Genomic DNA, 26,485 nt, shown 5'->3' on the forward strand with positions numbered 1-26,485 from the left:
AGTCCCTGGTCTTGGTTAAGGGTCTCAAGGAATTCAGAGCCAAGGTGTCTATAGTTCCTGTGACCTTTCTGTCATGATCCCAAACTGGCTGTTGAATCCTCAGCCATCATGTCCATATTCCTAGCAGAGGGAAAGAAGAATAGGTGGTGACTGAATCAAGAAAGCTAAAACTGGGCCTAAGCACCATGTTGTAGAAGTGAAGTAGTAGCTGGGCTGCTCTTGGGCCCCTTGCTGTTTTGGTCTCCCTGTCAGGCTTCCTACCATCTTCCTAGTGGAAAAATAAGAAAAGATGTCTGAACCAAAGATGAAAATGACAAGCCTATTGAAATACCATCAAAAGAAAATGAAACAGTTCTGCTGTCCATGGTTATGGTCCAGTTTCCAGGGGTATGTGGTCTGTGCTACAGGAATCCCAGTGTCTCAGTATATGAGAGGTGTCCAGCTAGTAGAAGGAATTCTGCATACACCTGATGCCAGCTGGGGAAATCTGGTATACATTGTCAACTATCCCAAAGATAACAAAAGAAAAAATGAAACCGATGCTTCATCAGCAGTGAAAGTGAAAAGTGCAGTCCAGAAAAACATCTGATTTAATAGTGTTGAGCCTTCCATGGAAAACAACTGAAAAGGATCTAAAAGAATATTTTAGTACCTGTGGAGAAGTTCTTATGGTGCAGGTCAAGAAAGATATTAAAACTGGTCATTCAAAAGGGTTTGGCTTTAATAGGCTGAGTCCCCAATCTTGGGGCTTGTTCATATGAAACTTAACCCCACAAAGGATAGGCTAATCCTACTTAAAATTATGCCTAAGACATGAGATTTTGTAGGTTTGTCCAGAGTGATGCTCTGATAAATCCCAGAGTGAATTGAACAGTGAATAAAAAAGTATTTGCCAAGTCCCTTTGGAGGAATGGCGAGAAAGGGGGAAAATTCAACTTCCCAAGTGGAGAACTCCTGATATTCTCACAGTGAGGACAACCAAAGCAATAGGCAATGTGGGACAGAAATCCTAGAATGAGCTGGGACTCAGCACCAAGGGATTGAGAAAACCTTCTCAACCGAAAGGGGGAAGAGAGAAATGAGACAAAATAAAGTGTCAATGGCTGAGAGATTCCAAACAGAGTAGAGAGGTTATCCTGGAAGTTATTCTTATGCATTAAATAGATATCACCTTGTTAGTCAAGATGTAATGGAGAGGTTGGAGGGAACTGCCTGAAAATGTAGAGCTGTGTTCCAGTAGCCATGTTTCTTGAAGATGATTGTATAATGATATAGCTTTTGCAATGTGACTGCGTGATTGTGAAAACCTTGTGTCTGATGCTTCTTTTATCTATCTTATGGGCAGATGAGTAAAACATATGGATTAAAAATAAATAAATAATAGGTGGAAGAAATGTTAAAATAAATTCAGTAGATTGAAATGCTAGTGATCAATGAAAGGGAAGGGTAAGGGGTATGGTATGTATGAATTTTTTTCTGTTGTCTTTTTATTTCTTTTTCTGAATTGATGCAAATGTTCTAAGAAATGATCATGGTGATGAATATACAACTATGTGATGATATTGTGAGTTATTGATTATTTAACAAGAATGGAATGATCATATGGTAAGAATGTTTGTGTTTGTATGTGGTTATGTTTCATAAATAAAAAATATATATTTTACTACTACCCATTCAAAGAAAACCTTACAATGCTACTGAAGAATATAATGAAGACATGAATATCTGTGGAAATAGATGATGTGTTTATATAAGGAGATTCAATATAAAGATGTCATTGATTCCTATATCAAACTACATGTAATACAACTTCAATAAACATATCAAGGAGATTTTTTTAAAAAGGGCTTGGCTTTGTTCATTTTACAGAATATGAAACCCAAGTGAAAGTAATGTCACAGCACATGTGATAGATGGATGATGGTGTAATTGTAAACTTCCTAATTCTAAGCAAAGCCCAGATGAGCCTTTGAGAAGCAGAAAGGTGTTCACTGGGTGTTGTACAGAGGACATGACTGCTGATGAGTTGCTGTAGTTCTTTTGCCAGTATGGAGAAGTGGTAGATGTCTTTATCCCCAAACCATTTAGGGCTTTTGCCTTTGTTATATTTGCAGATGATCAGATTCACCAGCCTTTTTGTGGAGAAGATTTGATCATTAAAGGAATCAGTGTACAAATATCCAATGCTGAGCCAAAGTTCAATATCAGTAGACAGAAAGAAGTGGAAGATTTGGTGATAAGCCAGGTGGCTTTGGGAATCAAGGTTGATTTGTTAACAGTAGAGGGGGTGGAGCTGGATTTTGAAATAATCAAGGTAGTAATATGGGTGGAGGGATGAACTCTGGAGCTTTCTGCATTAATCCAGTAATGATAGCTGCAGCCCAGGCAGCATTGCAGAGCAGCTGGGGTATGAAAGGGATGTTAGCCCGGCAGCAGAACCAGTCAGGCCTATCAGCTAATAATCAAAGCCAAGGCAACATGCAGAGGGAGCCAAATCAGGCCTTTGGTTCTGGAAATAACTCTTATAGTGGCTTTAATTCAGGTACATCATTTGGCTGGGGTCAGCATCAAATGTGGGGTCAGGCAGTAGTTTTAATGGAGGCTTTGGCTTAAGCATGGATTCCAAATCTTCTGGCTGGGGAATGTAGATGCGGATTGTGATTGATTGGTATAGACTGGTGGGAATTCCATTTTTCTTAATTCATGGTAAGTGTATTGTAAAATACATATGTATTAAAATTTTCCAGAATTGGTTTGTGCAGTGTGGAGTATATTCAGTAGTATTTTTCACATTTTTTCTTTAGAAAAAGGAAGCACTAGAAGAATTTTATAAGTTTTGTCACATGAAGAGCTGAACTATTGAGTGGTTGAAAGTGAACTGCTGTTTGCCTGTTTGGTGAACCAACACACAATTGATATCAAAAGGTTTCTTCTGTAATATTTTATCTCTGGATTTTTCAAGTGAATCCTTTGCATGTTCCAAATGGAAACCATTGATTAGAACTACTCTGTTTTCTCCTTGTTTTAAGTTGAACCCCACCATATGGATTTTTCCTTCGGAAAATCTCTTTTTTTTGAAGATCATAGTGTCAAAATATTTGGTTGTTTTGTTTTTGTTTTTTAACACTTGTCTCCCCTCATATAGAAAAGTACATGAAGACTTCATTTATTCTCTGCAGTTCATCTCATTTCAAATGTTTATGGAAATATGAAAAAGTTAGAATGGGCCTAGCTCAAATACCCACAAAGAGTGGGAGAAAGATCAAAGGTGATGGTGGAGTTATACAGAAAAGGTAAGTGTTCTAGTTTGCTAACTGCCAGAATGCAATATACCAGAACTGGAACAGGGGGATTTAACAAGTTGCTAGTTTACAGTTCTAAGGCCATGGTAATGTCCAAAAGCAAGTCTATAGAAATGTCCAATCTAAGGCATCCAGGGAAAGATACCTTGATTCAAGAAGGCCAATGAAGTTCAGGGTTTCTCTCTCCACTGGAAAGCATGTGACGAACAGAGTGACGTCTACTAGCTTCCTCTCTGGGCTTCTTGCTTCATGAAGCTCCCTGGGGTGTTCTCCTTCTTCATCTGCAAAGGTTGCTGGCTGGTGGAGATAACTTAAGTTTCCAACCTACAGTACTGAATAGGGATTAGAAGAAACGATTGCTCCCACAAGATTGATTAGGATTAAAACATGGTTTTTCATATTTGCAAATCCCCTTGGGGAAATGGTAAGAAAGGGGGAAAATTCAACTTCCCCAAGTGGAGGATTCTTGATATTCTCATAAGCAGTGGGGACAACCAAAGCAATAGGCTGAGCCCCAATCTTGGGGTTTGTTCATATGAAACTTAACCCCACAAAATATAGGCTAAGCCTTCTTAAAATTAGGCCTAAGAGTCACCCGCAAGAGAACCTCTTTTGTTGTTCAGATGTGGCCTCTTTCTCTCAGCTAACACGACAAGCAAACTCACTGCCCCCCACCTCTCTATGTGGGACATGATTCCCAGGGGTGTGGACCTTCCTGGCAACGTGGGACAGAAATCCTAGAATGAGCTGGGACTCAACACCAAGGAATTGAGAAAACCTTCTCAACCAAATGGGGAAAGAGAGAAATGAGACAAAATAAAGTGTCAATGGCTGAGAGATTCCAAACAGAGTTGAGAGGTTATCCTGGAAGTTATTATTTTTTTTTCTTTTTTTTTTATATTTTTTATACTGGCAGCTGTGAGGGAAAGTGGGAGAGAAAGACAGGGAGGGAAGGAGAGGGAAGGAAGGAGAGGGAAGAACAGAAAGGGAGACAGACAGACAGACAGAAGGTGGGACAGAGGGACTGAGAGAGGAAATGAGACAGTCAAAAAGAGAAGCAGCTACAGACAGGCAGAGATAGGGGAAAGATGCACAGGGGGAGAAAGATAGAGGATGGAAGTTATTCTTATGCATTAAATAGATATCACCTTGTTAGTCAAGATGCAATGGAGAGGTTGGAGGGAACTGCCTGAAAATGTAGAGCTGTGTTCCAGTAGCCATGTTTCTTGAAGATGATTGTATAATGATATAGCTTTCGCAATGTGACTGCTTGATTGTGAAAACCTTGTGTCTGATGCATCTTTTATCTACCTTATGGACTGATGAATAAAATATATGGATTAAAAATAAATAAATAATGGGGGAACAAATGTTAAAATAAATTTAGTAGACTGAAATGCTAGTGACAATGAAAGGGAGAGGAAGGGTTATGGTATGTATGAATTTTTTTCTGTTTTCTTTTTATTTCTTTTTCTGAATTGATGCAAATTTTCTAAGAAATGATCAAGATGATGAATATACAACTATGTGATAAAAAAGAATGTTAATATTGTATGTTGATTGGTTTTATTAATAAAAATTAACAAACAAACATGGCTTTTCTAGGGTACATAAATCCTTTCAAACCAGCACAGTAGGGTTTAACAAACAAGTATGATTGCTAAATCATTATATTGATAATTCTTTTCGTCTCTAGTATCTTAGAGCAGCTAGAAGTAAAAACCTAAAATTGTGGAATTGTAACCCATACCAAACTCTGAAATCTGTTCTACAACGAATTGTGGTGCTGTCCTTTGAAATTTATTGCTTTCTTGTATATAGTTATTTTTCACAGAAAAGAAAGAAAAGTCGATTGTGATGATCAAAAATATTTACTCCTTTTAGCCTCCTATAATCTGGAGCAGCTTGAAGGAAAAATCTGAGATGATGGTACGGTCGCCCATGACAAACTCTGAGATCTGTCCACTAACTACTTGCTGAAGAGTGCTTTGAAAACTATTGCTTTTTTCTTTCCCTGCTTTGTATATATGTTATACTATACAATTTTAGAAGTGTAAAAAAAATATTTATGGAAGAAGCACTTCACTAAAAGTAGTGCTGTAAATATCCTGCTGTAGGAATACTTCTGTCTACATGCTTTCTCATTCAAGAATTCAACATCATGCTGTACAGGCTGTGTCTTTGACTGGATGTTCCATTTTTATCCTCTACTCTTTATTTCATGGAGTCATATCAACGCTATGAGTACAAAGCTGTGATATGGAATCAGAAGGCTGTTTGAACTTTTGAAACTTTGTGTGGGATTGATGGAAGGCTAGTATGAGTGAGAAAAAGGAGAGAGCGTGTGCAGAGACTTGGTGGTACATAATGGATATTTTTTAAATTGGTGAGATTTTTTTCTCAGTCCTGTGACTTTGATGAGAGAGTGTGCAGAGAGCAATGATAGCATATGATGTATGAACTTTTTTTGCATTCAAAGGACAGCCACATCTATTGGAAAACTTTAAGTGAGTTTTATTAAGTAACCCGTTAGTTGAATGCGTTAAGTGAAAGCGAACTTGCATTTCCCCTCTCCCTTTGTCAACCGCCATGAATGCTGTATGGTGTGTGCTCTTCTGTTACTGACATGTAAGTGTGGCAATGTGAGCCGAAGCTGATGGGGTGAGAACATGGACTGAGCCTGTGGTGTGCTTTGCAGGAGGAGTAGGTGAATACGGAGTTCACCAGTGAGCTCAGGGTGTCTAAAAGAAGGGTGTAAGTTCTAATGTCTGTTAATACCCATAAGAATGCTGTTTGCTGCCGTTCTGTGTCCTGTGCTTGGCTGCTTTTAATAAGAGTTGTCAATATTGGAACTTCTTAAATAAAACTGATTTAAATAAAAACAAAAAAGAAAGCAAAAGCTATTGCACAGCGGTACGACGGTGGCGCAGCGGCTTCATTCTCGCCTGCCATGCTGGAGGCCGCGGTTGGATTCCTGGTGCCTTCCCATGTGAAAACAAACAAACAAACAAACAAACAACAACAAAAAAAACTATTGTAGATGCTTAAGTCAGGGAAGGCAAACTGCTGTAAGAAATAAGCCCTGCTCACCAGTGGATTAACCCCATAATAGTTATATATATATAACTGTCTCTCCCCTATAAGTTAATTACTCAGCGCTCTGGTATATTGAGTGCTGAACCTGGAATCAGGACAACTGTGTTTAAATCCTAGCTTGAACCCTTATTCTCTTCTCTGAGCCACAGTTTCTTTATAAACATGGGAAGGGTTAAATCTGCCTCACAAGTTTGCTGTGTGGATTAATTGAGACAATGAGCTCAAATGGGCCAAAAGCATTATTTAACACATACTAAGTACACATTATATATATTAAAACAGAATCTCAAGTGGAAACAACCCAAATGTCCATTAAATGGATAAACAAAATGTGGTATATTTATACAATGGAATATTTTTTTGGCACAAAAAAGGAATGAAATACTGACTCATGCTACATGGATGAACCTTGAAAACATTATGCTAAGAGAAAGAAGCCAGACACAAAAGGACAAATATTGTATGATTCCATTTATATGAAATATCCAGAGTAGGCAAATCAATAGAAATAGAAAGTAGGTTAGTGGTTGTCTAGGGCCAAAGGGAGAGGCAAATGGAGGGTTAATGGGTACAGGGTTTCTTTGTGAGGTAATGAAAAGGTTTGGTTTTTTTTCTTTTGAACGATTTTATCCACACACCATACAATCCATCCTATCTGTACAATCAATGGCTCCTGGTATAATCACATTTACCACCACATCTTTATAAGAACATTTCTATTTCACCTGAAAAGAAAGAAAAAGAAAATCCCATACCCCCCTCCCTTATATCCCCCTCTTATTGACATTTAGCTTTGGTATAGCGCCTCTGTCACAATGAAAGAATATTACAATGTTGCTGTTAACTATAGACCTTAGTTTGCATTCATTGCATTTTTCCCATATACCACCCCATTATTAACACCTTATAATAATGACATACATTTGTTATAGTTCACATAAAAACTTTCTTATATTTGTACAATTAGCCACCATCACTGTCCACTCCAGGTTTTGCTAAGGTATACAGTCCTGGCTTTATCCTCTAGCTTTCCTTTTGCTGTCATAATGCTCCTAACCTTCCTCTTTCAACCATACTCACACTCAGTTTTGTTCATTATACTTACAACCACACAGGATTCTGCTATCCATTACTGAACCTTTGCAATCAACCTCATTAAACAGATGAAAAGGTTTTTAAATTGACTGTGATGATGGTTGCACAACCCTGTGAATATACTAAAAAACACTGTGCTGGTTTGAAAGGATGTATGTCCCCTAGAAAAGCCATGTTTTAATCCTAATCCCATTTTGTAAAGGCAGCCGTTTCTTCTAATCCCTATTAAGTACTGTATGTTTGAAACTGCAATTAGATCATCTTCCTGGAGATGTGATTTAATCAAGAGTGGTTGTTAAACTGGATTAGGTAGAGGCGTGTCTCCACCCATTCGGGTGGGTCTTCATTGGTTTACTGGAGTCCTATAAAAGAGGAAACATTTTGGAGAATGGGAGAGATTCAGAGAGAGCAGAGCAGAACGACATAGCCACGAGAAGCAGAGTCCACCAGCCAGCGACCTTGGAGATAAAGAAGGAAAATACCTCCCAGGGAGTTTCATGAAACAGGAAGCCAGGAGAAGAAGCTAGCAGATGATGCTGTGTTTGCCATGTGCCCTTCCAGATGAGAGAGAAACTCTGACTGTGCTCACCATGTGCCCTTCCACTTGAGAGAGAAACCTTGAACTTCATCAGCCTTCTTGAACCAAGGTATCTTTCCCTGGATACCTTAGATTGGACATTTCTATAGACTTGTTTTAAATTGGGATATTTTCTCGGCCTTAGAATGGTAAACTTGCAACTTATTAAATTCCCCTTTTTAAAAGCCATTCTGTTTCTAGTATATTGCATTCCAGCAGCTAGCAAACTACAACAGACCCTTTTTTACCCACCAGTTATAAGCCAAGAATATGGATATTTGAAGACTTTCTCTGCAGAGAGGGGGGCTAAACAGAGGAGAGAGCCCTTTCCCAGTGAGATTAGGACATGGAAACAGGAAATGGAGGAGAAAATGGCAAGTAGAGGGTTCCAGAGAGCCTAGGCTATGTGTGTATAATGCCGGGCAGCCTGCCCAATAGATAATTAGAGAACAATAGATCTTAGTTGTCACCAATGTCCGTAGTCAGGTAAGTTTCCTCCTCTCATGACAGAGGTCCTAAAAACTTTCCTTCCTTTCTCTCTAACAATGATTCCTTTATGTTTTCCAACAATATTTTTAGGATGATATTACAGTTCATTGACGATTAAAGGCTTAAATTTGTTTAAAATGGCAAGAGAGCTTCAGTTTTTATTTTGTTGGACTTTGGTTTCTCCTCAACTGGCATCATCTGCCAGCTTTCTCTCCTGGCTTCCTGTTTCATGAAGCTCCCCAGGAGGCATTTTCCTTCTTCATCTCCAAAGGTCACTGGCTGGTGGACTCTGCTTCTCGTTGCTACGTCATTTTGCTCTGCTCTTTCTGAATTTCTCTTTCATTCTCCAAAATGTTTCCCTTTTTTATAGGACTCCAGAAACTTATCAAGACCCACCCAAATGTATGGAGACATGTCATCACCTAATCTGGCTTAACCACCACTCTTGATTAAATCACATCTCCAGGGAGATGATCTGATTCCAGTTTCAAACATACAGTATTGCATAGGGATTATTCTGCATTTATGAAATGGGATTTTGATTAAAACATGGCTTTTCTAGGGGACATACATCCTTTCAAACCAGCACAGGGTCCCAAGGTCTACATATGGGGAGGAATACCTTGCCATGTGCTGCAATCCGACTGTACTTTGGGTAATAAAACAGATGGCCCTTTTTGCTCATTTATATTTATCCTCTCTGCACCCAGAAGTGGAAGGATAGCAGAGATGATGGGGAGGATCTGGATACCAAAGCATGGGCAATTGGAACATTATTGAAAATTTTATTTTCAATTCTTAAAAACGTGGGTTCTGGAAATCACAGACAGGCGAGCTAGATGCTGATCCCCAGCACTGGTTTTGAGTGAATTAATAGTTGATCATCAGGAGTTAACATGGGGTTGTTCCTAATAGGTTCTGCATGGACTGATACAATGAACACCAGGAACTACTTTTCCTAGGGTAAGGAACTGGGCGGGGGGGGGGAGTGCTAAGCCCTAGTACTACTTCTTCCACTGACATGTTACCTGGCCTCAAACAGGTAATTTCATTCTCTTGTCCTCATTTTCCTCACCTATAAAATAAAGTTTTGGCATTGTCTCTCTCCAAGGTTTCTTCCAACTCTAGGATTCCAAGGTACACATTTGAAGTCATGTCAACTAATTTTCTTTCTTTGAGGAAAAGCATTTCTAGGCTGATCAATTAGGAAAATGCTGTAGGTTTCATGCCATCGGATAATAGTAGATAGAGGCCATTGCTTAGGTGCTTAAAGAACTACCTCCATATCCGGAATGAGATCCAAAGTGGTAAGTCCCAAATTTCTCTTATTGACCCTAGACAACATTTTTAATAATTATTTTTTATCAGCAATGTGAAGGAATGCATATCAAAATTTCTAAGAGAGTTGGAGTAGCTATGTTAAGCAGATGAGCCTGGTGCTGGCACTATGGGATCAACAATACCATCCTGACGAAAAGGGGGAAAAGAAATGTAACAAGTAAGATATCAGTGGCTGAGAGAGTTCAAATAGAGTCAAGTGGCTACTCTGGAGGTCACTCTTATGCATGTTCCAGTTAGAATTGCTACCTACAATACTTGCCAAACCCCAACCAAAACCATTCCTGCCAATCCGAAAGAATACCTAGGTCAATATATAAGATTCTACAAAGGTTCCATGCACTAGGGTAACTTTCCAAAACCTACAACCTCCAGATGGGTCCCTGGACCAGATAAGTCCTGAAACGCAGGACTTCCAGAACATCAGCTAGTTCCATCCCCTTATCCCATATAATGGACAGCCTCTTTCAATATGAAAAAGTTAGAACGGGCATAGCCCAAATACCCTTAAAGAGTGGGAGAAAGATCAAAGGTGATGGTGGAGTTATACAGAGAAGGTCGGGTTTAACAAATGAGTATGTATGCTGAATCATCATACTGATATTTCTTTTAGCCTCCAGTACCTTAGAGAAATAAAAACCTAAAATTGTGAAATAGTAATCCATACCAAACTCTGAAATCTGTTCTACAACTAATTGTTGTGATGTACTTTGAAATTTATTGCTTGTATGTATGTATGTTAAAGAGAAAGAGGAGTATAACAGAGAAGATAGGATTTAACAAATGAGTATGACTGCTGAGTCATTATATTGATATTCCAGTATCTTGGAGCAGCTAGAACTAAAAACAAACAATCGTGGAACTGTGACCCATACCAAAGTTGAAAATCTGTTCTATAACTACTTGTGAAAATGTGCTTGGAAATTTATCGCCTTTTTGTATATGTTATATTTCACAATTTAAAAAATTTCATAAAAATCAGATGAAGTAAATCTGAAGGCAAAAAAATTACAGAAATAAATCTAATAATAAAGCTTCAAAATATGTTTGGTAAAAATGAACATAATTAAAGGAAGAAACAGATAATCTCACAACCATTGTTGGAGACTTCAACACCGAACGCTCAACAAGACAAAGGACAGCTAAACAACACTTTCAACCAATTTGAACTAATTGATATTTGTGAAATACTACATGCAACAAGTGCCAGTGTACATATTCTTTTCGAGTGTACATAGTCTGTTCATCAGGAAACACCATATGCTGAGCCACAAAACAAGTCTCGGTACATTTTAAAAGAATGAAATATGGACTATATTCTCTGACCAAAGTGGGATTAAAGTACAAGTCAATGACAATAAGATAACTAGGAAAAACTCAAACAACACTTTTTTTGTTGTTTTTTGTTTGAAACTGAAGAGTATTTTATTATTTCTCAAAGTAAATGAAGTAATATTTTTTACAGCATTTTTGCATGGGTCTTTAAATCTGCAAGACAATAACTACAAAGTAAAAGTTGAAATTAAGTTGTTTTATAGCAATAGTTTTATTAAATTAAGAAAAATATATGCCTATTTAAATAAGAAGATGAGAAATAAAAATTTATATGCAACCCAGGTGGATTTGATTTATGATAAACATTTGACTTGAGGTGAAAACAGTCCCAACTTAGAACTGCTGCCATCAATCTGGACTATTTAAACTGCAGCTAGATTTTTGTTTATTTTAGGTTTGTTTGTTTTTACTTTTTTTATTATATAATATAACATATATATAAAGCAAAGAAAGAAAAAAGCAATAATTTTCAAAGCACTCTTCAACAAGTAGTTACAGGACAGATCCCAGAGGCATATCAAATTTTTAAGGTTAGTGCAGACACTTTGGATTAACCCTGGCATTTTCAAGAGCTTTTCATGGACAGGTGCAAAGATTTAGTCAAAGGATGCTCATTGGAGTGGCAAAAATTGGAAATAACCTAAATGTAGACCTTGGATGGAATGGGAGGTAGGTCTCGGTATGATAGCTATTAAAGGTGTTGATGTAGAATATTTAATACCTTCATAAGATGCTCACAATATAGGGTTAGTTGTTTGGTTTTTTTTTTTAAGTGAATTTTATTTTGCTATACCTTATTTGTAAAACTATTTATAACATAAGGCTGGGTGGAAATATCAAACTGATAGCCATATGGTTATTTTTGGGGTAGTAAAATCACAGGCCATGTAACCATATATATTTTTATCATCTGCACTTAAAATTTTTTCAACAAAAAATTTATGTCTTTTATAATCAAATGCACAACATGTAAGAGACCTAAGTGGAAGAAATGTTAAGATGTATCCTTATTTTTTTAGGGGGTATCTTTAAAACCTTTAAAATCTTCTCACTAGTCACAATAGCCAAACAGTGGAAACAACACAAATATCCATTGTGCTGGTTTGAAAGGATGTATGTACCCTTGAAAAGCCATGTTTTAATCAAAATCCCATTCCGTAAAGGCAGAATAATCCCTATTCAATATCGTATGTAATTAGATCATCTCCGTGGAGTTGAAACCTTATCAAGAGTGGTTGTTAAACTGGATTAGGGGAGGCGTGTCTCCACCCATTTGGGTGGGTCTTGATTGGTTTACTGGCATCCTATAAAAGAGGAAACATTTTGGAGAAAACTACAGATTCAGAGAGAGCAAAGAAGAATGACATAGCCACAAGAAGCAGAGAGCCCACAAGCCAGCGAACTTTAGAGATGAAGAAGGAAAACGCCCCCCGGAGAGCTTCATGAAACAGGAAGCCAGGAGAGAAAGCTAGCAGATGACGCTGTGCTCACCATGTGCTCTTCCAGCTGAGAGAGAAACTGTGACTGTGTTCGCCATGTGCCTTTTCACTTGAGAGAGAAACCCTGAACTTCATCGGCCTTCTTGAACCAAGGTATGTTTTCCTGGATGCCTTAGATTGACACTTCTATAGACTTGCTTTAATTGGGACATTTTCTCGGCCTTAGAACAGAAAACTAGCAACTTATTAAATTCCCCTTTTAAAAGCCATTCCATCCCTGGTATATTACATTCCGGCAGCTGGCAAACTAGAACATCCATCAGTAGATGAAGGGATAAACAAAAGGTGGTCTATCCATACAATGGAATAGTATGCAATCATAAACAGGAATGAAGTTTTGATATGTGCTACAACATGGACAAACCTTGAAAACATAATAAGTGAAAAAAGCAAGACACAAAAGGTCACATATTATATGATTCTATTTACATGAAATGTTCAGAGTACGCAAATCTATAGAGATGGAAAGTAGGTTAGGGGTTGCCAAGGACTGGGGAGGGAGGAATGGAGAATAGCTGCTTATGGCTCTGAGGTTTTATTTTAGAGTGATGGAAATGTTTTGGAACTAGATACAGGTAGTGTTTGCACAATGTGGTGAATGCACTGAATGCCACGGAATTGTTCACTCTAAAATGGTTAATTTTATGTTAGTGAATTTCACCTCAATTCTTTTAAATCTTGTCTTCTAAATAACTTTTTATTTCTAAATAACTTTTAAGCTTCTTAAGATAAGAAGTCAAATCAATCCCACAGACAAACCCACCAAAGGGTATCAGGTTAAACATACTAGAATATATGTACAATGGAGAAAAATGGAAAACAAATTGTACATGTCCATTATTGGTCTTAAAAATTTATGGAATATCTTTATAATTATGGAATACTGCATAGTCTTGTAAAAGGACATGGACCCAGAGAGGTCTTGTTAATGTATAACAATTACATTAGTCAGTGTCCTCCAGGAAAAAAAAAAGAATCAACAGGAGATGGAATGGATGGATAGAGATATTTATTATAGGAATTGGGTCATGTGACCATGTGGATTGGTGAGTCTGAATTCTGCAGAGCAGGTCGCAAGTTGGAAACTCCTATGAAAGTGGAGTGGTATTCCACAGGAGAAGCTAGCTGACTCAAGTAGAGATACACATTCTTTCTAATTTTTGAAATTCTCAGTTTTCACTTTAAGTACTCCGATTGATTGGCTGAGGAGACTCTTCTCATTGCTAAGGGCAACTCCTTTGTTGATTGTAGATGTAATCAACTGACCAAGGATGTATACTCACCAACAAAATACCTTCAGGCCAGTATTTGCTTGACCAACTGGATACTATAACCCAGCCACATTGATAGATGAGATTAACCATTACAATGATATAGTATCAAGTTTAAAAAGCAAGTTGCTTAACTCTTTGCATAAAATATTACCTGCATTATTGGAATGATTTCTAATTGTTTTGTTAATTCTTTTTTTTAATTAATAAAAAAAAATATTACCTGCATTGAATTATATTTTGAACGTGGTTAAAAAGGAAAATTTTAGATTGTATATATGACACAAGAATAAAAATTTTAAAAACAAAGCAAAAACCATAGGATTGTGCAATACATACATTGAACCCTAACGTAAACCAGGGACTATAGTTAATAGTATAATTATAAAAATGTTCTCTCATCAGTTGTAATAAATATACCACACTGTTGCAAGGTGTTCATAATAGAGTGGTATATGGTAACTCTGTATTTTATGCATGACTTTTCTGTAAACTTACAACTTTTCTAATGCAAAAAATGTTTTAAAGTTTGTAAGGTTACAAACCTAAAGGAACAACTGTCAAAAGTAATAAACAATAAATCTCATTGGACAACAAACAATTGTCAAATCAGGTCAAAACAAATCAATGAAATTTACCACATTTAGTTTAAAAGACAGGTTGCATAAATATAGAATTGGGGGCACCTGGATTACTAGCACTAGATGGCAGGACAACCAGGTGACCTTTAAAATCCCTTCCAGATCTGAGATTCTGTGCTCTCATCCTGGGATCAAATACTGTGTTTGAGAGAGAAACTGCTCTAGTTTTTAAAATGAACTACTTTGTCAAGTGTATGAGTTTCCTATTGCTGCTATAACAAATTTTCTCAAACTTAGTGGCTTAATGCAACACCAATTTATAATCTGAATAGTATTGTGGGTCAGAAGTCTGGCACGGGTCCCACTGCACTAAAATCAGTGTGTCAGCAGGGCTGTGTTCCTGTCTGTAGGCTCTAGGGGAGAATCTGTTTCCTTGTCTTTTCCAGCTTCTAGAGTTCTTTAGCTCACAGCTCCTTCTTCTTCCTCCAAAGCTAGCAATAGCAAGCTTTTTTCAAGTACTTTTTCCATTACATCTCTCTGACCTCTTTTTCTGCCTTTCTCTTCCGCTTTTAAGAACGCTTGTGATTACATTCTGTTGACCAGGATAATCTCCCCATCTCAAGGCACTTAACTTAATCATATCTAGAAAGTCCCTTTTGCCAAGTAAGGTAAGTTGTTCACAGGTTCCAGGAATTAGCATGTGGACTTTTTGGGGATGGAAGGGGCATTATTCTGCCTACCATGAGGTGCCAGTTTGAAAATGTTATGTACCCCAGAAAAGCCATGTTTTATTCCTGAATCAGTCTTGTGGAGGCAGCCGTTTCTTTTAATCCTGTTTCAATACTGCTGGATGGAAATTTTGACTAGATTATCTCCACAGAGAGGTGATGTGCACAATTGTGGGTGTGACCCTTTGATTAGATGGAGATGTGAGCTCAGGAGCAAGGGACCAGCAGCTGCCAGCTGCCTGACTCCCCAGCTGACAGAGGTGTTCCTGACCCATCAACCTTCCTTGAAATAAGGTATCTTTCCCTGGACATTTTTATAGGCTTAGAACTGTACATTTGTAACTTATTAAATCCCCTTTATAAATGCCATTCTATTTCTAGTCTATCACATTGCGGCAGCTTGCAAACTAACACACAGGCTAAACGTCTGATCTCTTTCTCTGAACTTTGGGTTGAATTCTGAGATTAAAGGGCCATTTCTATCTTGTAGGACAAATCCGCCAATTCCTGGAGCAAATTTTTGCTGTTAGCCTATCTCCTTCCAGGCTCTTTGTTCAACATCTTGGAGTTTCTTTAATTAGGAATGGAATGAGAGTTCCTCGATATACACAGAGGCCCTCACCTCACAGATAACAATGACTTGTCTCCATTGTTAGCACTATTCTCTGCCATCACTGGCAGAAGTAACTCTATTGGTTTCTTTCCTAGAACCTAAATTTTTTCAAGGGGAATAGCATCTTTTTTTTTTTTTTTTTTTTTTTTTTTAGGGCACCAGGGACCAACAATCACCAGCTGCCAAAAATTATGCTTCTGAAATCTCTTGATGTTGATTCCACATGAAGAGCAGCCGAATCACCCTATGTGTGCCATTCATGAAAGAAGACCCTTTTTAGCATCTATTTTTAATTAAACATTTGTATTGTGAAATATAACACATATACAAAAAAGTGATAAATTTCAAAGTACAGCTTAACAAGTAGTTATAGAACACATTTCATAGTATGGGCTATAGTTCCACAATTTCAGGTATTTCCTTCTGAATGCTCTAATGTCCTAGAAACTAAAAAGAAATATCTATATAATGATTCAGTAGTCATAATCATCTGTTAAATCCCAACTTCTCTGTTACACCTCCTCCCTCTCATTTGGTAATTCTCTCAGTCTTCAGGGATCTTTGGGCAATGACTATTCTAACTTCTTTATGTTGAAGAAGGGTGTCAACATTATGTGGTAGGGGGATGCAACCAGTAGATGTTTTTGGACAGACTGTTTCCTCTAAGTTTTAGGGCTTATCTGGAATAGGAACAGTCTGGTGGTTTGAAGTTTCTGAAAAGTAAACTTAATAAGTAAAACTTTCATAGAGTCTTAGATAGAGCCCTGGTCTTCTTTAGGGTTTTTCAGGCATACTTTTGGCTAAAGCTTGGCATACCATTGCAATACGTAATATCTGGCTGAAGCTTACATAAGAGTAACCTCCAGAATAACCTCTTGACTCTATCTGAAATCTCTAAGCCACTGAAAACTTATTTTATTACATTCCTAGAACCTAAATTTACAAGTAAGTGTTCTTTTCACAGGTCAAATTTGGCAAGCCACTCAAGGACCTGTTGTAAAACTGTCCATAAAATTATCCCTGCAATGTTCCAAAATAATAGTAAACATGAAGATACCTCTTCTCTTATTGCTCAACCCACTGTTTAAACTTGTTGCCTAGTGAAAAAAAGGAAGTGAGAGCAGATATTTTGATCTGGCATACTGCCACATTCCTGGCTCATGAATGCAAAGAGAAGGAAGACCCAGAACCTGCCTTCAAATATATTTGAATTTGGTTGACAACAGTGTAGGTGGAGGATGAAGTAGGAAGAACTAGTGCACCTCAGAATCGTAACTCCAGATGCCTTCAAAATCGCCTGGTGTCCCTGGCATGTACCTCTTCATATCCCTCTCCAGATTTTTCATAACTTCAGCATTGTTTGTGTGCATTGTTCCAAGGACAGTTTCTGTGGTTCCCTCTTCTTCCCTCTACCTCTGTCTTTCGGTGAGGAATACTTGTTTTTCAAGTGACCTTTTCCTGGCCCTGCTCAGCCCCATAATCAGTAGTCCATTTCTTCTGTTTCCAGCTGCCCTGGGGTTAAATACAAATGTCTGTTATATTAACAGGAAGAAAATGGAACTGAAAGAAAGTTTGCCTAATTTGTAAAGTAAAAATGAGATTCGATCTCAGTAGCTTATGTATTATTCTTGAAAGGACTGGGTTTTACATCGATCATCTTTTCCGTGGCAGTCAAGTGTGGAATGTGGCAAAGTTAGAAATGTAATTGTGTAGACATAAAAAATTGCATCTTTATAACCGTCATTGGGACACTTTTCTCAAGATGCTATCTCAGAGTCCTTCGGAGCAATAACTGTACCTATTGAGAATATAACAGAAGCAACTTAAATGTTATGCCTCGTCTAGTTCTGGTAAGGCTAATGTGCTTCAGAGCAAGTCTATTGCTCATGACATAAGGTACTCTCAGAGAGGTTGGAAACGCTTCAAGACCATTAAAATAAAATGCCAGTCATTCCTGCTGTTCAAATATTCTTCAACTTCTAAATTAAGGCACCTAAGAATGTAATTGTGTTATTCTCTCTGATAGCTGGAATCTATCTAAGCCAAATGCCTGGGAATTATGGACTATTGGGGGGCTACAGGAGTCCAGAAGACAAATGAGGTGGATAAAACATGTTATTTTTGTACTGGCACGTTCAACATTTGTACTCCGTTATCGTTTATGTGTTAAAATGTATTCAAAGACTAAAGTGCTTCAAGTGTCTCTCCTTCACTGAATTGAAAAAAAAAAAGATTGGGGAAATGCATAAACCACCTTGGGATCTAAACCTAGAAATCTGAAAGAGAGAGAAAGAATCACATACCTTTACCCGGAATTATTTTCCCCACTAAATTTTCTCTAGAGTCGATTGTCCTTTTTTTTAAAATATTTTTTGATTGTCCATTTTTGAATCAGGAAGCTGTCATCTTGATAAAGCAGTTCCCCCACAACTCACAATTCTCTCCAAGATCAGCAAGTGAGACCACAGTCTGAAAAAGGCATGCTGGATCAGAAAAGGGCAATTTTAAAAGCAAATGCTGTGAAAGATGAGGCTTCCCTATCACACGGGGAAATTATGTCTGTTTAATGCCTGCCTTAGGAGGGGTACACTTTAGGTTCAGGGACCCCATTGGCACATCAGGGCTTTGACTGGGACACGGTGCCAATTCGAGCTGTCACAGTACAGGGAGGGTAAAAAGCCCAAATCAGTTTCTATTCTTTAATAGAAAGCAATACTGTAGTTTAAATTAGCAAGGCGCTGCTGAACCACTATTTAAAATGCATTTGCACTGACATCCCAAGAATGGATTTTTTTCCTTGTTTAATTGCACTGTCAGTGTGGAGCACTTTCACTTAAAACCACTCTGAGGTAGACCTTTTAATAGAAAGTGACAATTTAAATTGCCATGATAGCAACGTAAATGGTGCTTAAAGTCGTTACTAAACTGATGTCGCAGTTGGCTCCAGACCAGTTTGTTAAAGATGAAGAAAAGGTATTGGGGGAAGGGAAGAAAGTAACTAAATGGTGAATCACTAATTCCTTTTATGTTCATTGTAATGACATTAGCTGTGATGAAGTCATCTGGCTCCCAATGGATGCAATGTGCATTTCTATTGAACTCCACATCCTTCCCTTCTAATAGCACCCTGCTTAATGCCTGCTTCGAAGGACTTGCTCCAGTCCATGGCACTTATTCCTCTGCAGTGACTTTGTTTTCTTGCCTTCACTCTCATGGTCTAAAGAGAGAGAAGCTGTGGATTTCATTGGCGGGTTTGAGTTCTGAAACGTAAGGGCTAAATTTACCTAGTGCCTTTCTTTATTCTTCCTTAAAGAAGCCAGAGATTCTGTTGGCACTCCTTGGAAATTACTGTTGCAAGTCTTCAAAAAGCGCTGTCCCCAGAGCTGAATGTCATGTGAGTGGAGACCAAGGTCACCTGAGGGGTACCACTGACCACATGTGATTGGTTTCCCCAAACCAAATGGCTTGCCATTCTTGTGTGGCAGCATCGGGGGCCCGGCGGGTAGGGGGCATCATAAAATCTCAAGCAGTCCTGAATCTGTGAACCTGGAAAGGAGCTCAGAAGTAGGTTTAGGTTCAGTTGGGCGCACTGGAAAAAGTAGGAGTAAGAGTCGGTGGGGTTGGGGGGTATGGAAGAGGAACAAAGAAACCTGTGAGACCGAGTGCCCACTCATTCACCTTCACAGTCTCTTGCTCATCTGTCTTGGATCTGAAACATATCCCCTTAAAAATTAATCATTCAAATTTTTAGGATTGGGTTCACGGTAGGGAAACAGCTTCACATTTTAAACTGAAAATGTTATAGTTAGTGTGGGGTTTCTGAATTGTTTCTTGACAACACACAATATAAGGGCTCTGCGAATGACTCTACACCCTCCAAATTTTCCCCAAACCAGACATTACAATTTCTGAAATTACCTTCGCTCAAAATCAGAGGTGACCATGATGATTATCAGGGGCATGACATTAGGGTCCTAACTTTGGGGTCTAGGGATGGGCTCCAGGAAGACCACCCAAAGAGGCAGATTTTGTGTGTATGTGTGTTTTTGTGTATTCGTGTAGATGGGCATTCCTGAGGAAAGAGCTCACTTCATTTCATCATACTTTCAAAGGAGTTTGCCAGCCAGAAGTAAAGAACCACTAATCCAATCTTACTTTACTAAAAGCTAGAGAACAGAGGCCCAGAGAGGGGGTTGATAAGCAAAGGACACACTGACAGCTATTGGCTGGCTTCCAGAACTCTGTCTCTGATTCTCAGTCTCAAACTACCTTTTTAATTTTTGATCTTCACAATTCTTCCTCCTTTTGTAAAACAATGGATACTGCAATGTTGCACTTTTCTGAAAGCTGCTTTCCAGACAACCTCAACTGTCCCTGGCATAGGCAAAAGAGGCCTCAGAGCCACTGAAATTACTGTCACAACACAACACTCATGCACTTTGGTCTGTGAAAGAAGCCCCAAGAGATCTTCAAAAACACCACTCCTTTATTCAACAAATATTTGTTGACCTAAATACTTATGGATGCTTTATTTATACATAATTCTAACAAGTTTTGTCATCTGATTTCACAAATAATGACAAGAAGTTAGATGAAGGAGGACTCCAAAAGGCAGAGCTATTGATCCAGAATTGTGAAATATTCACTTACAGAAAAGGGAGAGCAGGAATAGCCAGGGATGTACAGCCGAGAATGATGACTGTGAGTCTTGAAGCAAACATATTCTGTTTGTGAACACAGGGTTGAGCAGAGTACATTTTGGAGAGCTCTTCCTTTAAAGGAATAAAAAAAGAATAAAGTTCCAATACATGTGACAACATGGATGAACCTTAAAAACATGCGAAGTGAAAGAAGCCAGGCATAAAAGATCATGTATTATGATTTATATATCCATTTATAATCCATTGATAAAACATTTCCAGAATAAGCAAATTCATAGAGACAGAAAGTATATTATGGTTGCTTAGGGGTGAGGAGGATGGGGAGATAGAAAGAATGATAGCTTAAGGGTACAGAGTTCCTTTTACAGGGGATGAAAATATTCTAAAATTGGCTTTGGAGATGGTTGTATAACTCTGTGAGGATACTAAAAATCATTGGATGGCACACTTTAAATATGTGAGTTGTATGGTATATGAATTGTATCTTAATAAAGCTGTTATTAAAATAACATACACCACGTGAATGCTTAAAGCCTAAGTTTTAGCCCTTATGAAAAGACTGATTTCCCTTCAGAGTCAAATTTCAAAGCCTGACAGCTCTTGGAGAGGGGGTAACACATCAATTCAGTTCACACTGGGCTCTTAGTGATGTCTGCTTTTGTTGTAGTAAAGAAAAAAAAAAGCTACAGGAAAATCAGTCGGAGAGCACAGAAAATATGACCAGAGGCAAAAGAGCTAAGAAGAAAAAGAAAAGGAAGATAATTCTAGCAACAGGGATTTGGGGAGGATGTGTGATACGTATAACCGTGCTGTGTTTTGACATAGTGTAAATAAGCATGTTTTGCTTTGAAAGACTGAGTTTTATTGAAGGAAACCAAGTCCTGGTGTCCAGAAAATGGGGTAGTCAGTCTCGTGTGTTTAAGGGTCAAAGAGGAGAAACTGCTGAGGAGAGGTGCAGAAGACAATATAAAAGTCTTAAGAGAGGGTATGAGAAGGTATGTCCCCCTCCATTCCCCTTAGGGGCTATAGAATGAGTTCTCTGATGCTGTTGAGATTCCCAGGCTGGGAAAAGAGAAAATAGTAGTGAGTTTCACAAAGTGGGGGTTCTTGGGCCAACCTGGGCACTTCTGGGGCATTAGGTCACTGGAGGGGACCAACTTGTGACTGTGACCTATGGGTCAACTGCCCTGGTTGAGCAGATCATGGAGGAATGATGGGAACAGGGCTTGGGAACTTCGTAACAGCAACACCAGCAGCACTAGTTAGAAGGCATGGGGGACCAGTGCTCCACATGATGCTGGGAGGGAACAAGGACCAACCAGAGCAGTGCCAGCACCTGGTAGACAGTCAGCTGGAGTCTCCCATTTGGACTGTGTAAGCCCCATATTGTCCTCAGACCCCCTAGAGAGGCATGGAGGAGCCCAAGAGATTGATACTAGATATCTTGCCCACCTGGCACTTGTAAACCTGGATCTATTTTAATTTAACTTGGAAAAATAGAAGAGATGTGATGTGCTTTAACTCTGAAGTTTGTGATGCAGTTCACACTGGTTGCAATGATAAGAAGCTCTAAAAATTGAACAGAACTTTGAATTTATGAAGTATTTGCATAAGCATTATTTCATGTGGTCCTCACAAAAGTCCTGTGAAATAGGCAGGCAGATTGACGTCATTCTTCCCACTTAGCAGATGGGGAAACAGACTTAATGAACTGAAATAAATTGCCCGATATCATATACTTAATAAGTGGTGGAGCTCTGGCTCCAGTCTGGGGTTTTGACTCTTGGTCTTGTAGCCTATTATGCCATAATGTCTATCAATATAAAGGGGATACATGGGCCCCCAAGTAAACTTCAGATTTTGTCCTGGTGCTGGCTTCGAAGGAATGCTAACTGTCCAGAACTTTATTCCTAAGTAACATGAGCAGTCTCATAATAGTTCTCTTTGCCTGTAGGCTCTCCCCCAGGCAGTTTGACCCGAGTCACTTCTCTTGCATTGGTAGGGGCACTTTCCCTCCATGCAAGCTGGTCTCTGGGGTGAGGTTGGCCCAGTCCCGTTCCACACATGAAATGCCTCCTATTTGGATCTCTTTGCCCCCTGACCAAATCCTGCCACCTTCCTTTCCCATGCCACTCACTTCTGAACTCACCACTTCACATAAAAGTGGTTGCTACACTTTGCTTGTTGGGATGTGTTTCAGTTTGCAAAAGCTGCCAGAATGCAAGCTACGAGAAACGGATTGGCTTTTACAATGGACATTTATTAACTTACAATGTACAGGCCTTAGGCTGTGAAAATGTCCAAAATAAGACATCAACGGGACAATACCTAGACTCTAAAGACAGGCTGCTGGCATCTGGGATGCCTCTGTCATATGGTCAGTGTCTGCTGGTCCTTCACTCCTGGGTTTCATTGCTTTCAGTTTCTGGTTCCAGTGGCTTCCTCTTTGAGCTTCTGTGAGTCCTCTCTTAGCTTCTCCAGGGCTTTGCTCTATGAGCTTCTCTTCATTTCATCTCTTAGCTTCTGTGTGTGTTTTATCTTCTTATAAAGTGCTCTAGTAGGGGGATTAGGTCCACCTTGAATGGGGTGAGTCACATCTCAATTGAAAAAACCTAATAAAAGGTTGGGGGGCCTGATAGCAACATAAGAAGATATATCAAGTGAGCAGTTGGGTGTACAGGTCTGGAGTTCTGGAGATAGGTCCAGGCTGGAGAAATGAATTAGAGAGCTAGCATATTGGTATTTAAAGCTATGAGACATTAAATGAGATCACCTAGAAATTGTGAGTATATACAAAGAGGTCTAAGGACTAAGCTTCAACACTTGGAAGTTGGGAAGATGAGGAGGAACCAACGAATAAAATAAGAAAGAATGACCAAAAGGAGAAAACAAAAGAGGTGAGTGATGTATTGTGGAGGCCAAGGAAAAAAGTATTTCAATGAGAAAGTGAACAATGTGGCAAATGCTGCCACTAAGGACTGAGAAGTGATCACTGGACTTAGCAATGGGACTTGGGGCATTTTGGTAAAAAGGACCAAACCTAATGGAATGGGTTCATAGGAGAATTAAAGTAGAGAAATTGGAGACAGAGAGTAGAAACAACTCTTTCGTGAATATTATTATTTAAGATGGAAGAAATAACAGCATGTTGTGCGCTGACATGAATGGTCCAATAAATAAAGAAAAAAATGATGATGCAGTACAGAGGTGGATTGCCACAGCCATGTCCTTGAAAGAAGATAGAATCTAGTGCACAGATGGATGGGTTGTTCTTGGCCAGGAGCATACACAAGTCATCCATGCTCTTGGAGACAGCGTAGAGCATATAAGTGCAGATGCAGAGATGCAGGTGGGAGGGTAGCTGTGGTGCTGGGAATTTGTAGTTCTCTTCTAAATATTTCCTTTTTTTTTTATTGAAGTAGGAAGCAAGGTCGTCAGCTAAGAGTGTGAAGATAGGGGAAGAGATGTTGAAAGTTTGGGGAGAAAATTTTTTAAATATCCACTGCTTAATTTTGCTTGAATTTCTACGAGCTGGGGGCAAGCTCTTTATTCAGTAGTTAGAGCCCTGGAGTGAACTAAAGGTTTAAGTTCACAGTGAGATCAGTGTTCACAGATGGCAGGGAAAAGGAGAGCACACAGGACCTCAAGGTGCCTGCAGCAAAACAGGAGGTACCCTGAGCAGACAAAAGGTTCATCAGGTAGGGACTGGAGATGGCAGTTATTTACCATGGGGGCAGAAATGGAGCCCATCGTGAAGTTTGTCAGTACCTCCAGAAAACAAAAGATGAAGAACACTCCCTCCATCTTGCCCATTTGCTCCCTTCAAATGGAACATAGGATGTAGTCTAGTAGGTCGGAAAGAAATGTTAATTCGCAGGGTCCCTGTAGCTCTGGATGGTATGCCCAGCTCTTCTGTTAACAAAGGTGAAAATGGCAGTGGGGGTGGGTGGGTGGGGGGGAAATGCTATGCAGGAGAGAAGAATATCCTGTTCTCACTTCTCCAGGAGCTCCTTGTGTACTGAAACAATGGTTCTCAAGTGTTGGATTAGCAGCAGCAACTTCACCTGGGAAATTGTTAGAAACACAAATTCTTGGGCCCTACCCAAGATCTACTAAATCAGAAATTCTGAGGGTGCAGCCCAGCAAGTTGTGCCTTAACAAGGCCATTCTGATATACACCAAAGTTTGAGAAATACTGCTTTAAGGAAGCCTGGGAAAAGTTTCCATCTACTCTTATCCAGTACTGCCACCTATTGGGCAAGCTTTTCAGATACTGTGACGTTAATATAAACACACAAGGAATTTCCTTTTATTTTATTTTTCTATATTTAGACCACGTCATCAATTAGAAGAAAAAAAAAAAACCTCTAAAGACTCTTGATCTTATGCAAACACTAAATTTACATGGCTGAATTAATATCTTTATACCTTCATATTTTGTTTTTTCATAAAACATTTTGTGCACACTTTCCATGTATTAGCCCAATGGAATATCTAGTCACCATTTTTATTGTAACATTTAGTATCCCATCATAATGAAATTACATAGTCACAGTGACCACATATTTCAAGGTAAAAATCTGGACACATGGTCTGACTGAGCATAAATAAACAGATGGAGACATGATCTAATATTTGGAATTAATATTATCCTAGACAATCTTAGAAGTTTGTTATCATATCACAAATTACTCAGTCATACCATATATGGTTTTATATTTCTTCTCTTTTTTCAGTTTTTAGTAGTTGCAATTAATAAAGCAATAAGTATCTTTGTACAATAAACTAAGGTGGTTTTGTCCCTAGTAATTTCTTTGGGATTACCGTCTCTAAAATAAAATTTCTAGTCCCTAAAGTTATAACTTCACAGCTTCAGTTAAAATAATTTTTAAAAACTACCAACAATACAAATACATAAGGAAAGAATTGGTAAATTGTGGTTAAGTCATCACATTTGCTGTTGTGCAGCCATCATAAATTATGTTTACAACAAGCTTATAACAGCTGATAGTCATGGAATTTTGTCAAGGTTCCTGGCTTCCCAGCATCTTTGGAACACTCCTCCTATGTTGCTCATGCCTCCTTGATAGAAGCCAGAAAATTTGTTTTCTCAGCTTCCCTTGCAGATAGATTCATGCATGACCTAGTATTCATCCACTAGGCACATTCGAGTAAGACTTAGATTCAAAAGTGAGTAATCTGCAACAAAAAGACAAACAACCCAATTTAAAAATGGGCAAAGGATGGCGGGCCACGGTGGCTCAGCAGGCAGAGTTCTCGCCTGTCATGCTGGAGACCTGGATTTGAGTCCCAGGGCCTGCCCATGCAAAAAAAAAAAAAAAAAAAAAAAAGGCAAAGGACTTTAATGAACATTTCCCCAAAGAAGATATACAAAAGCCAATGAGCACACAAAAAGATGCCTAACAGCATTAGCCATTAGGGAAATACAAATCAAAATCACCAAGAGATACACCCCATGCCTGTTAGGATAGCTGTTATTTACAAAACGGAAAATAACAAGTGTTGACAAGAAAATGGAGAAATAGGAACCATCGTGCATTGCTGGTAGGAATGTAAAATGGTGCAATCACTGTGACAAACAGCTTAGCAGTTCCTCAGAAAGTTAAGTACAGAATTACCACATGACCCAGCAATTCCACTTTTAGGCATACACCCTAAGGACTTGAAAACAGGGACTCGAACAGATATCTATACCCCAATTTTCACAGCAACATTATTCAGAATAATCTAAAGATGGAAGCAACCCAAGTGTCTATCAATGGATGAATGGATAAACAAAATATGGGATATTATTTGATCATAAAAAGGAGTGAGTCTCTGGCCCATGTACCTCCCAGAAAATAAGTAAAACACACAAACACAAAATTCAACAAAATGGT

The 26,485-nt window shown here is 38.7% G+C and overlaps 1 protein-coding gene and 2 pseudogenes across 1 annotated transcript in view; 1 reads left to right on the plus strand and 2 right to left on the minus strand.

Moving 5' to 3' along the window:
- Window positions 1–26,485, minus strand: part of PDK3 (pyruvate dehydrogenase kinase 3) — a 368,168-nt gene that overhangs the window by 291,481 nt on the left and 50,202 nt on the right. The window lies entirely within an intron of this gene.
- On the plus strand, window positions 301–2,648 carry LOC143672119 (TAR DNA-binding protein 43 pseudogene; annotated as a pseudogene).
- On the minus strand, window positions 16,077–16,202 carry LOC143672370 (U11 spliceosomal RNA; annotated as a pseudogene).

The sequence above is a fragment of the Tamandua tetradactyla genome, chromosome X (genome assembly GCF_023851605.1).
Source record: "Tamandua tetradactyla isolate mTamTet1 chromosome X, mTamTet1.pri, whole genome shotgun sequence".
NCBI classification, from domain to species: Eukaryota; Metazoa; Chordata; class Mammalia; order Pilosa; family Myrmecophagidae; genus Tamandua; species Tamandua tetradactyla.